Source organism: Oreochromis aureus, linkage group 5 (genome assembly GCF_013358895.1).
Source record: "Oreochromis aureus strain Israel breed Guangdong linkage group 5, ZZ_aureus, whole genome shotgun sequence".
Taxonomy (NCBI): domain Eukaryota; kingdom Metazoa; phylum Chordata; class Actinopteri; order Cichliformes; family Cichlidae; genus Oreochromis; species Oreochromis aureus.
Genome location: NC_052946.1, coordinates 39,343,804 through 39,357,125, shown reverse-complemented (window position 1 = coordinate 39,357,125; position 13,322 = coordinate 39,343,804).

The following is a 13,322-nucleotide window of genomic DNA, read 5'->3' as shown; positions in this document are numbered from 1 at the left end:
TGTCCAGTCAGTGTCTGTGTCTGCCCTGGTCCCACGTCTAACAGAGATGGGCCAGTAGGAAGTTTTGGTAGCGTAAACCAAACAGGATGGGATTACTCATTGCATACCATGCAATGAGTAATTGTGCTACAGAGAAAATAGCTTTACTATTTAATAGCAGAGACATGTAAATACTTTGCATTACATTTTTAATCCACTACCTTAAAAGAGCTCCGAGCTACAGACAGAAATGTCAAAATGTTACAACTATTCCCGGTCTCCCCTAAAGGGAGAGGCTACCACGCCTCCAGAATCTGAGGTCAAAGCCAGTGGCAGTTTTGACACTAAGATTAATAATAATAATAATGATAATACTTAATAATAGTGTTGTCATATTATCTCTGTTGGCTGTTTTTATTTCTTACATCTGAAAAAGAAATCTGCATAAAACAAAGAAAAAATGAAGAATAGCCATTAGTAATTCTACTTAAAAACAATTGTATTTTGAAATTATGATGTGAATAAATTTACGTACAAATACTTAGTAATTCATGCACTAGATTAATGGGGTGTTAATTCAAGTACTTATTGGGAAAAAAAATAATTTTAATACATATGCTTCTGGGTATTTACAACCAAGGAAACAAATTATATTTTAAATGTAAGTATAAAATGTTTTATATATTACACTGTAAATTGATTCGACTTTACAAATGGCTGTTTTATGTTGGCTTACTTTTGATATTGTTATTATTCATTGTAATGGTGTGCATCAGATGTCCCACCCTGTGACTGTCCACTTACATATGAAAATGTGATGCTGACCTGCATACAATAAAAAATAAAAACACGCAATAACTGGAGAGCACAGATCCATGTGATCTTATACTGATGGAAACAAGTGTAATGTAAAGAAACGAGATTAAATGATGAATGTTGACAAGAAAGAATCTTGCACAGAGTTCAGGAAGGAGTTGAGACAGACTCTGGGTGAAAGGGAAGAGTTAGCAGAAGACTGAGAAAGCACAGCTGAAGTGCTGACAGAAACTGCCATGAAGGTGTTTGGTGTGTCCTCTGGATGGAGGAAAGAGGAGAAGGAGACCCAGCGGTGGAATGAAGAAGTGCAAGAAAGTATTTAAATGATGAGGTTAGTAAAGAAAAAGTGGGATAATCAGGGAGATGAAGAAAGAAGACAGGATTACTGGGAGGTATACAGAGAAGAGAAACCAGGTTGTTTAACACAATCTTGGAGATGAGAGGATCCTGAGGAATAGAGAAGAAGTCCACAGAGATTTTCAAGAGCAAGAGTTGTTATATTCTGGTCTCACTCACAACAGACTCCAGAACATCTATTTTCTACCCAGCGGGGTAGTAAGGTTTATTAACAAGTCATGTGACTCAGATTGGTCCTCTGCAATGTATAATAATAACATGCAGCCTAACGATCTGGCCCAACACTCACTCACTTGTGTCACACTCTAAAACGTCCGTGCAACAGCACAATCCATTGTGGAACAAATCATCTTCTAAACAATAATTCACATTATTACAAGAGTGATGTGCAGAACTGTAGTAAGTATAAAGAAATAAAACTGATAAACCACAGCATGAAGATATGAGGAAGAGGTGTTGAAGGGAGGTAATAATCAGGAGCAGCAGTGTGGATTCATGCTGAAAAAGAACTCTACACATGTGATGTTTGCTTTGGGAGTGTTGAAAGAGAAGTTTAGAGGTCAGAAGGAGCTTCACTGTTTCTGGATCAGAGAAAGCGGATGATTGGCTGCTGAGAGAGGAACTCATTGAGGAAGTCAGGAGTGGCAAAGAAGTGCGTGAGGGTGTTGTCGGACCGTGAGGTGTAGATCTTTATTGGGAATGACCACGATGGACAAGATTGGAATTGAGCACAGAGGAACAGCTCAGGTTGAGCAGTTTAAAGAGTTAGAGAGAGAGAAGGCTGGGATGGTTTGGACATCTGCAGAGGAGAGAGAGTGGATATACTGGACAAAGGATGATGTAGATGGAGTTGTTAGGCAGAATGGAAGAAGAGGAAGACCTCAGAGAAGATTCATGAACTCACTGCTGTTCAGGTTAAACATTAACAATGTCAAAAAATTGCATTAACTACGTCTAATCAATATTTTACAGTTTTGTTTTTCAGTCACTTTGGCTCAATTCTCACAGCTAGAAATTCACCACTCATCATTTTTCATAACACAGTCTCACCTGTGCAAAAGACACTCCACCAATCAAAACCAGTCAGCTGTGTGATGAATGAATAAAGATCTTTCGCCAAACTTTAAAGACTGAGTCATCAAAGTGTTTAATTTTTGTTTCATAAAACTTCACTGCCTTTGGAAAGAGTTCTGCACACATGTCGGCCTCATAGAGAGTAAAAACCTTTCAGACACAAAAATGAGACGTGAAGGATTTTTTAAAACTTTAAAGCTGATGAAATGAAGGAAATGGTCTGAGAACATCAACAACAACTGTACATGCATTCAGCAACCATTTTATTAGGTACACCTGTTCCACTGGTTATCCCAGTAATCCAACAGAGGACACATTTACACCAAAATTAGACAACGAAGACTGAAAAACATTCCGAAGGCCTCCACAGTTTGAAGTTATGACCAGTGAGAGACGCTGACATGTAGCAACCTGTCAGTCAAGGTTGGATCAAGTAGATCTGCCATGAACCCTGTCCTGGTTTTAACAGGACCATCATTTACAAAATAAACATGTTGTGTCAAATAAAACTTGAAACTAAGACCAGTGATTGAAGACTAACATCTGGCTTTCAGTGTGTTGAAGTTCATCTCTACAGCCAATCAAAGCTAGTGAGGGGAGTGTGGAGGAACCGGTTCTCTATATAAGCTTCAAATCTGTGTTTGGATTGGTTGGTTATCACAGTCAGCTGTAAGTCAAACGTATTCCAAAGAAAGTGTTCTCAGTCTAAACAAGATTAAGTCAAACATGGGAGCAGCATTCATGTGGGTGGAACTGGTTTGATTTGTGCTTTGATAATGACTGCAGAGAGCAGTGTGTGCCTCTAGTGAGGAGCAATCTGTGAGTCAGCAGAGGATAAATCCTTTATGTTTGTGGGCACCATGACATCATTTACAGTTATAAAAAGATAAGCTGGAATAGTGTTTGGGACAATAAATCAGAATCAATGAAACAAAGCAATGAGTTCACCTTTAAGTTTTGTCTTTCTGACTTTATCAGATCTACTACTGAAGAATTCAATAATCAAATCATCAGGAGCTCAAAATGATCCCCTGATAACACAAAGACTGTCATGTGTGGGCAGGTTGGAGCTAAATGCTCACAGGTTAGAAAAAAAAAAAACTTTATTGAGGCTGAACGCAGACAGAAGCAAAGACAAAGGAAACACAGGACCATCAGTGGACACGAGCACAGCTCAGGGGAAACAAGGTGTAGATGAACACAGGCCAACCCACAGGTGAGGAAATAAAGGTAGAAACCAGACACAGGAACAACTAACTAGCTAAAAAACAATTCAATACAAAGGGCCCTGGATAAGCAGAAGAAGATGGATGGATGGATTAAAACTGTGGAATTTCCTGCCACTGCTCATCAATGATTCAGAATAAAACTGCATGAAACTACATGAAATAAAGTCATCCTGAAAATGACCCAGATGGTGAGACTCCGCCCTTGGAGACAGATCAGCAGAAAAATCCCAAACACCCATTTAAAACATATTTATTTTTTATTTTGTTCTCAGTATATCTGTTTGTCTCACAGAAGCTGGGATTTTACCCTCAAGTTCTCAAACTTCTCTTTTTATTGGAAACTGAATGAACTGCAGGTCTTTAAATATTTGATTCAGTTCCATGTAAAAGTCAAATAGAGGAGCAATGTTACAACCCAGAGCATAAAGTTATTAAACAGAATAAAGATTTTTAACTCCAGTGTCACTTTCACGTTGAACGACAGACTTCCTGTCAGGAAATCAGATTTCACAACAAGCTGGCCGTCATCCAGAAAACCAGACTTTCCAGCACTGACAGGATTAACGGCCTCTGTGGTTGTACAGGAACCACAGACATTCACGACGCAGCCTTTCAGTGACCCAGGAAGCTGTAGACTTCTATGAAAGTGAGCGAAGAATGCAGGTTTACCAGTTTTTTTGTTTTGCGCCACTAATTATTTGTCACACGTGTTAATGTGAAAGTGAAAACTGACAGCTGATGCATTTCAAGTATTTTAAATAGGAGAGCGTTACTGGAGCTGTGACCTCTTTAGACCTCGTCCTCTCCATCATGGCCCTTTTACAGGTGAAGAAACTGTGTCTGTGACTCTGAGAGGTTTGGGCCGATGCATGCAGCAGCCACAAGGCTTTGTGGTTTGTAGTTCCTGAAGATCATTTCAGCTCCACTACACGCCAGCATGAGAGTGGAAATCAAACCTAAACAGAGTCGGCTCTCTTCCTTCTTGTTTATTGTGGGTTGATCCACAGTGATGAATTTAAAATGGTCAAGTACTTTAACCACAACAAAGTGCAGCATATAGAAGTGTAAAGTGTAGGAGTAAATTTAAATCTAATTTGGTATACAAAGAGGTGTTTACAAAGGTTATAAAGCTAGTTATGTAGCTATTTGGTGGTTACGTGTTTTGATATTTACATGTTTACACGTTTGAATGTTTAGACATGCATGTACAAACCAGTAATAATATGCGTTATATCTACCTGGTTGTTTCCCTGTTTTGATCCGAGTATAAGATTTCCTGGCTTCTGAGAGGCCAGTGAAGTATTCATGAGGGCGGCACACAGGAAGTGTGGGTTGTTGTTGCTGTGTGCTGAGAGTAAAGAGGCTGCTAAAAAGTTGTCCATCTCCATCTTGCTGTTCCTAATTAATCAGAGAGATTCCAAACCATCTAGTGAACCCTCACGTTACAGAAGCTTTACGTAGCATCAGGCTAAATCTGAGAGCAGGAGAAGCACACATACTTTCTTTGATAAAGTCTTTAAAAAGTCAGCTAATAAGACAAGTTAAAGCAGCTTTCACTCAGATATAACTCTGCACATTTTTATTAAACCTTCTTGTAAAAACTGCAGGCACATGGAGTCAGACTGGAAACAGGTCTGTGAGGAGGAAGAGGAGGAGGAGTAGGAGGGTCTCCACTAGTCTAAGGAGCTTGGAAAGAAAAGCGTCTGGACTTCTTTAAGTTGCTTGAAGACGTTTCACCTCTCATCCGAGAAGCTTCTTCAGTTCTAAGGTCAAATGGTGGAGAGTCCCATTTTTAAACCCAGTGGGAGTTTCCCCCCAAAGAGGGACAAAGGACCCCCTGATGATCCTCTACCTAATCACATGAGCTGTCTTCAAGCTGTCTTCGCATGAGTCTTCAAGCAAGTCAAACAAGTCCAGACACTTTTCTTTCCAAGCTCCTTAGACTACGTTGACCTGGATGACTGAGAACCTTCACAGACAGGGTCTCCACTACTTCGGTCAGGCTGATGCAGCTCCTCAGGTTAGCAAAGCACCCTTAAGCGAGACGTTCAGCCCCAAAATAATGTGATGTTTCATTTGTGTGATCAACGATGTGCTGCATGGATGGAATAAAGGGCGCTTTGAATGAGGTTTGATGCAGTCTGTGCTTTACAGTGTTTATGAACTGTGTTTATGATATGATTGTTGGGTTTTCTCTGTATTTATTATTGTGCGATCTATTGTACAATATAAAGCGCCTTGAGGCGACTTTTGTTGTGATTTGGCGCTATATAAATAAAATTGAATTGAATTGAATTGAATGAACCACAAACTTATTTTAATGTCGAGTTAATTTATCCAGAGAAAAAGACGCTCCTTAAAATGACATGATGTTGCATCTCTTCATCACATCACAACAACAGTTAATACATGTTGTAGTGTTTGGACAATTTTAAATTCATTTAAATTTAGTAACTTATCACCACAGCGAACACGACTCATCACTAAAATAAAAACATTCACACCTTTTTTGGATCAACATTTCATTGACTTGCAACAGGATTGGTTCCCTAAAACAACATTGGTCACAATGCATGGAGAGAGGAAAGAAAAAATACAGTGGAAATACAAATATTAGAACACACACAAATTAAAACCAGTCATCGCCTCTTCCAGCAGATAATTATGTATGAGAACATTTTCCAAGATTCAACAGTGTTGGGTCGAGCTTTATGTAATCCTGCAGTGGTATGTTCAAGATTAACCGTACAAAGAAAACATCCCATCAAGAATGATTTCAAATGTCAGGACTGAACCAGGGCTTTGTAATTGTCTTCTTTGTGGATGTGAATCCTGCAAACACAATTTTGCATTGTATTTGTTTTAAGGAGATGTCAGAGGTATCATTAAGGAGACAAAGACCAGGATTGGGGATATAAAACTCTTCCAGTACCTCAGATAACACAGAGTTCACAAAGACCCAAAAGTCAGATATAACTGTCAGTCCCAAACATGTGAAACATGTGAAACATGTGTAACATGCCTGGTGATGAATCGTTGGACATGTGATGGTGATACGGAGCCTGTAGTTTCATCTGGAATCTCTTCTAGATTTTAATGTAGGTTCTGTGGATGGTTTTGAAATGAATTAGTTGATGTGCCAAGTTCCCAGAAGTCAAACTTAGATTAGTCCATACTGTATCCCAGTCTATATCAACCTGTAGGTCTCCCAGTTACCTAATCCAAGTAGATTCAATGGGCAGAGGATTTACATTATGTTCAGCTTATTTGTTGTAAATTATGGAAACAGAGGATCTGACAGATTTGGGCAAGATCCATTCCAGCATGGGGTGAGAATGAAAGGGAGAGTCCCAGGGGACACATATGCTTTTACAGCTGATCTGAGCTGCAGGTGCACAAAGTAAGAAGATGCAATCAGATGGATCAATGCACCGTGAAATCCACAAAAGCAGGTCAAAGCTCCAAGAAGGCAGAGAGAGAACATTCAGCTCGTTATCAGCACTCAGTACGAACCCACCAACCCACTGAGGGAGACGCAGACAGTCTGTACACAGGAGGAGATCAGTGTGTCATAAAGCAGAATGTTGATGTGCTGAGACTTTCATGTTTTATTTTTATGGTGCTTTATTGTTTTAAGTCATTCTGTTTTAAGGCTTTAGCGCAGGTTTGGTTTTATTTGTTTTAAAGTTTTATTTTTTGGTGTAAAGTCTGACTGATTACGTTTCCCTCACCCAAGATTGGCTAATTTACTGAACTGAGCAGCCTGACACAAGGCATGAGGGCCAATCAGCAGTCAGGATGTGTTGTACAGGATGTGATCGTTAAGAAGGGCTGAACAGAGGAGACTTGATGATTCCTGGAGAGATTTGTAGAGATGGGCTGAGTACTGGAAGGAGAGGGTACTGGGTTCTGGTTCAGAAGAACCCGAGAGTGGAACTTGAGTTGGGGCTGATGGGATTCTTCCTGTCTCTGACTCCGAGGCTGATGTGGCTCACTGCCTCAGCCACTGATGGAGAACCTTGGAAGCAGTAATGGGAGGAGCTGCTACAGTCACGTACGACGTACGGCTGCTCTGCTGAGGACTCGTGGGTCAGAACCGAGGGAAGCTGAGCTTCTGAACGGTCGCAGGATTTAGGATTTCAACAAATTCTGGACTGAGTGGTACCGAAGCGTCTGCTGGACGTCTCTGTTGTTTTGTCCTTTTATTGACTGCTCCATTTTTTTCTGCTCATTGTCTGGAAGTTTGTCACTGATACCAGTTTTAGGTTAACGTAAACTCTTTTATTGTTTTTATATCTTGTATTTATTCACAGGTACTTTGTTTATTGTGTGTGTGTTTAAATTAATTATCTGCTTCACTCTCTGTCCGTGGCACTGTTCACACTGCTCTCCCCTGTCGAACCTAAATTAAAAAACAAAATAGAGATCTAGACTCATTTAAACCCAGGTGGCATTGTCCACGCCATCGTTTGCAGCGCCACCACCTGCTCCATCGCCTGCAGCCGCCATTGCTGCCACCGGGTCTCGTCTCGACCCAGCCAGAGGTGCCGCCATGCCTGGTCTCATCTAGGCTGCCAAGCCACGTCCACGTCGTGCACGTCCACGTCCGGGGCCTGTCAAGACAACCCGTCCACGGAAACCCACCAAACCACCCAAGGGGTCACATTTCACATCCACACTATCGTCGACCACCTGCCAAGCCACCCGAGGGTCTTGGGACACGCCCATGCCACCATCGACCGCCAGCAATGCTGCCTAACAGTCTTCGTACACGCTCACATCACCGCCAGCCAAGCAGTCCAAGTGTGGTCAGTCATGCCCGCTTAGCCACCGCCACATACCACGTGGTCGGGCCCCCTGATCTGCTCCGTCACCACTGTTGGACTCTTGGCCGGCCCCCTGAACATTTGAACTATGGACCGTTGTGCCCTCGACCTCCAGGTTCAAGTTCAAGTTCAAGTTCAACTTCAAGTTCAAGTTGGCTTTATTGTCACTTCAACCATATACAGTTAGTACACAGTGAAACGAAACAACGTTCCTCCAGGACCAAGGTGCTACATGCAACATAAATTTACAACATAAATTAACATAAAAACACTAAACTAGCTAACTAAGAGGCCTAGTTAGCTGGCTAGCAGAGACAAGACAGACTGACCTAACATAAATTACAACATAAATTAACAAAAACTAACTATCTAAGGAAGACTTGGTAGGTAGCTAGGTAGTGGAGGAACAGTAAACATTCCTTAGTGTAGCAGCAAAAATTAGGAAGTAAAGAAGTTAGTGCAAAAAATCCAGTAATAATATTGTGCAAAAGAGAATTTACAGGTTGGTGTGTACGATAGTTTGGTGGTGTAGGTCATTGTGTTTGCGCTTGTGTTGATTAGTCAGTCCAGTCTCAATGCTTTGAGGTAGTTGAGTTAAGCTGAGTGATAATGTTTGTGTGTGTGTGTGTGTGTGTGTGTGTGTGTGTGTGTGTGTGTGTGTGTGTTTATCAGTCCAGTCCCTTTTTGTTGAGGAGACGGATGGCTTGTGGAAAAAAGCTGTTGCACAGTCTGGATGTGTGTGCCCGAATGCTTCGGTACCTTTTTCCAGATGGCAGGAGTGTGAAGAGTGTGTAAGAGTGGTGTGTCCGATCAGCCGCAATGCTGGTGGCTTTGCGAATGCAGCGTGTGGTGTAGATGTCCTTAATAGAGGGAGAGAGACCCCGATGATCTTCTCTGCTGTTCCCACTATCCGCTGTAGGGTCTTGTGGTCCGATATGGCACAGTTCCCAAACCAGACAGTGATGCAGCCGCTCAGGATGCTCTCGATAGTTCCTCTATAGAAGGTGGTCAGGATCGGTGGTGGAAGCTGGGCCTTTCTCAGTCTTCTCAGAAAGAAGAGACGCTGTTGGGCTTTCTTGTGCAGGGAGTTGGTGTTGAGGGACCAGCCGAGGTCCTTCTCCAGGTGGGCCGCCCAGGAATTTGGTGCTGTCGGCGATCTCCACAGAGGAGCCGTTGATGCACAGCGGTGAATGGTCGCCTCGTGTCCTCCTAAAGTCAACAACCATCTCTTTTGTCTTGTCAACATTCAGAGACAGGTTGTTGTCTTTACACCAGTCCGTTAGCCTCTGCACTTCCTCTCTGTGTACGCTGACTCGTCGTTCTTGCTAATGAGACCCACCACGGTCGTGTCATCAGCGAACTTAATGATGTGATTTGAACTGCGTGTTGCTACACAGTCATGAGTCAGCAGTGTGAATAGCAGAGGACTGAGCACACAGCCTTGTGGGGCCCCAGTGCTCAGTGTGGTGGTGCTGGAGGTGCAGTTCCCGATCCGTACTGACTGAGGCCTACCGGTCAGAAAGTCCAGGATCCAGTTGCAGAGGGAGGTGTTCAGGCCCAACAGGCTCAACTTTCCGATCAGTTGTTGGGGATGATCGTGTTGAATGCTGAGCTGAAATCTATGTACAGCATTCGACGTGTGTGTCCTTCTTGTCCAAGTGTGTGAGGGCAAGATGGAGTGCAGTGGAGATGGCGTCGTCCGTTGAGCGGTTATGGCGGTACGCAAATTGCAGTGGGTCCAGTGAGGGGGCAGCAGGGTCTGGATGTGTCTCATGACGAGCCGCTCGAAGCACTTCATGATGGTGGGTGTAAGTGCAACAGGACGGTGAGTCGTTGAGACAGGACACAGAAGACTTCTTGGGCACGGGGGGCGATGGTGGTGGCCTTGAAGCACGTGGGAACAGCGGCACTGCTCAGAGAGATGTTGAAGATGTCGGTGAGAACATCTGCCAGCTGTTCAGCACATTCTCTGAGCACTCTGCCTGGGATGTTGTCTGGTCCAGCAGCTTTACGTGGGTTGACTCTGCGTAGCGTTTTCCTCACCTCAGCTGTAGTGAGACACAGCACCTGGTCGTTCGGAGGAGGGGTGGTCTTCCTCCCTGCCACGTCGTTCTGCCTGTCGAACCGAGCGTAGAAGTTGTTCAGCACATCTGGGAGGGAGCCGTCACCGTCACAGGCAGGTGATGTCATCCTGTAGTTAGTGATGGCTAGTAAGCCCTGCCACATGCGCCGTGTGTCGCCGCTGTCCTTGAAGTGATTGTGGATTCTCTGGGCGTGTGCGCGCTTCGCCTCTCTGATGGCCCGAGAAAGTTCGGCCCTAGCTCTTCTAAGCGCCACCTTATCTCCCACTTTGAAGGCAGAGTCTCGGGTCCTCAGAAGTGCACGCACCTCCGCAGTAATCCACGGTTTCTGGTTGGGTTGTGAGATGATGGTCTTGGAGACAGTGACGTCATCGGTGCACTTGTTGATGTAGCTGGACACTGATGACGTGTACTCCTCCAAGTCAGTGAAGTCGCCGTAAGTTGAAGCCTCCCTAAACATGTTCCAGCCAGTGCTCTCGAAACAGTCGACCCCCTGAAAGGTTTAAAAACTGTCTCCTGAGCTTCAGTGCCTTTCATAGACTTTTGTTTTGCACTATTTCATGAGCTCCGGGTTTTTTGCTCTGACTTTGGTCAGTTTCAGTCTGTCATGTTATGATATGTAAGAGTGCAATAGAAGTGTTATAAAGTGTGACTCACGCAGCCTTCAGCTGAATTATAAAAACACACAGTGGGTTTCTCATGCATCTTAATCAACAGGTAGGAAATGACATCAGATTTTATGACATAATGCGTCATTCATAACAGCTTAAATCACATTTAGAGCCTTTTTATATACGGTAATAAAATGTTTACTGAGAACCTGAGAATGAGGGCGTGGTTAGAGTTTGTGTCCAAAGAAATTCAAAGCATAAAGTGAGCTATGATTCATCCACCCACTGAGCTGAGCTTTAAACCTATTACGGTCTCCACAGGAGGCTGAAATGTTTTTATAAGAGTTAATGCATGTGGTTTTACGTCTGTAAACCTGATCCCAGAGATTTCCTGCTGACAGTTTACAGGAAGTCAGGTCTGAAATTAAACCTTCATTTGGACAGATGGTTGTTCATGTCCCACTGTCTTCCTCAGAAATCAATATGAATATAAATTTTCATTATTTCAGGCTTTTGTTTTTACATGTTTTATTATCACAGATTTTGTACGGCCTTGTACGTCGGCCTTTGTACAGCATGTTATCTTGACTTCATAAGAAATTCATAAGAAATCTGCTCAGAGGTTTCCAGTGACAGTTGTGGATGGAAGCAGACACAAAGCTTGGTGGTATGAAACTCCCAAAGACACAAGATCCCTTCATGTCTACTACATCCCAGCATCAGGGTGAAAATGACAAAAACAAAGGCAAACAGATTTTCAGCTGTTGGCAGCAGTTGTGTTTAAACTGAGTCGAGCACTTTGACCAGAACAAAGTGCCAGGAAACAAGTGTCTGATTTATTGTTTGTACGTGCCATATAATCAGAGTGCTTCTCGGATATCATATAAGGCTGCATGAGTGGGTGAGTGTGTTCAAAAACGTGTTATATCCATGAGTCCATTTACCACTAAGGTTTGATGCTGTTGACAGATTTGTTCTTCTAAAATATCTTTTTCATGTTTATGAGCCTCAAACCTGAAGTTATGTCAAGTTTATTCATACAGACAAAAAAGCTCTTTGGAAGATTATTATTGTTATTTTATGAATGATAATACAACAACATTGCTCTCCTATTGCACAGTACTAATTAATACATTTTAAGAAGGAATTGATAATAAAAAGGATGAAACAAAAAGCTACAGAAAGCACAGTGGTGAGATTAAAATTAGTCAGTGTAATAGAAACAGGTCCAATGTGATTTTGTAAGGACTCATTTGGATAAAAGTCAGTGTGTACTAACACTAACTGTGTTATTTTTAAAGACAGCATGAAAATCCTGGGCAGGTTAGTGCAGGATAATCTTCCTTCTTTTTCTCTGCTGATGTTCTTATTAACTGATTCCAACCTAGTACAATTAGAACTAAACTAAAATAAAGTTTTTATTCAAATCTACTGATATCATTTTATTTTTACATTAATGTAGCACAAGTTTCAGTTAGCTTTGCACAGAAATAGCTGGCAGTAATGACAGATACTTTTTACTTTCTTACTTTGAGTACATTTCAGAGCTGGTACTTCAACTTTTCCTTTGACATGTAAAAATGTGATACTGACTCTTCTTCTTTTCCTGCTTACAATAATGTGATTAGATGGTGGAAGTTGAATCTTGCACTGAAGAAGTTGGGACAGACTCTGAGTGAAAGAGAAAAGTTAAGAAGAAGTGTACAGGTGCAGATTTTCAGGAACAAGGGAAATGTGTAACTATAAAGAAATTAATCTGATGAGCCACACCGTGAAGATATGAGGAAGAGTTGTTGAAGAGAGGTGATGATCAGTGAGCAGCAGCGTGGCTTCATGCTCTACAGATGTGATGTTTGCTTGAAGAGTGTTGATGGAGAAATATAGAGAAGGTGAGAAGGAGCTTCACTGTGTCTTTGTGGATCAAAGAAAGCAGATTATAAGAGAGGAACTGTGGTCGAGAAGTGTGTCGACTGGGAGGTGTTGAGATATTTATTGGGAATGACCACGATGGACAAGATTAGAAATGAGCACATCAGAGGGGCAGCTCAGGTTGAGCAGGCAGACAAAGTTAGAGAGACGAGGCTGAGATGGTTTGGTCATGTACAGAGGAGAGAGAGTGGATATACTGGACAAAGGATGATGAAGATGGAGCTGTTAGGCAGGAGAAGAAGAGGAAGTCCTTAGAGAAGATTCATGGACTCACTGCTGCTCAAGTTAAACAATCACAAGAAAAAAAAATAGTATTCGAAGAAAGTGTAGTTTTTTGATCCCCATGGAGAAATTCCTCTCTGCATTTAACCCATTCACTCAGTGAAGCAGTGGGCAGCCATTGGAGCAGTATGTAAGGAC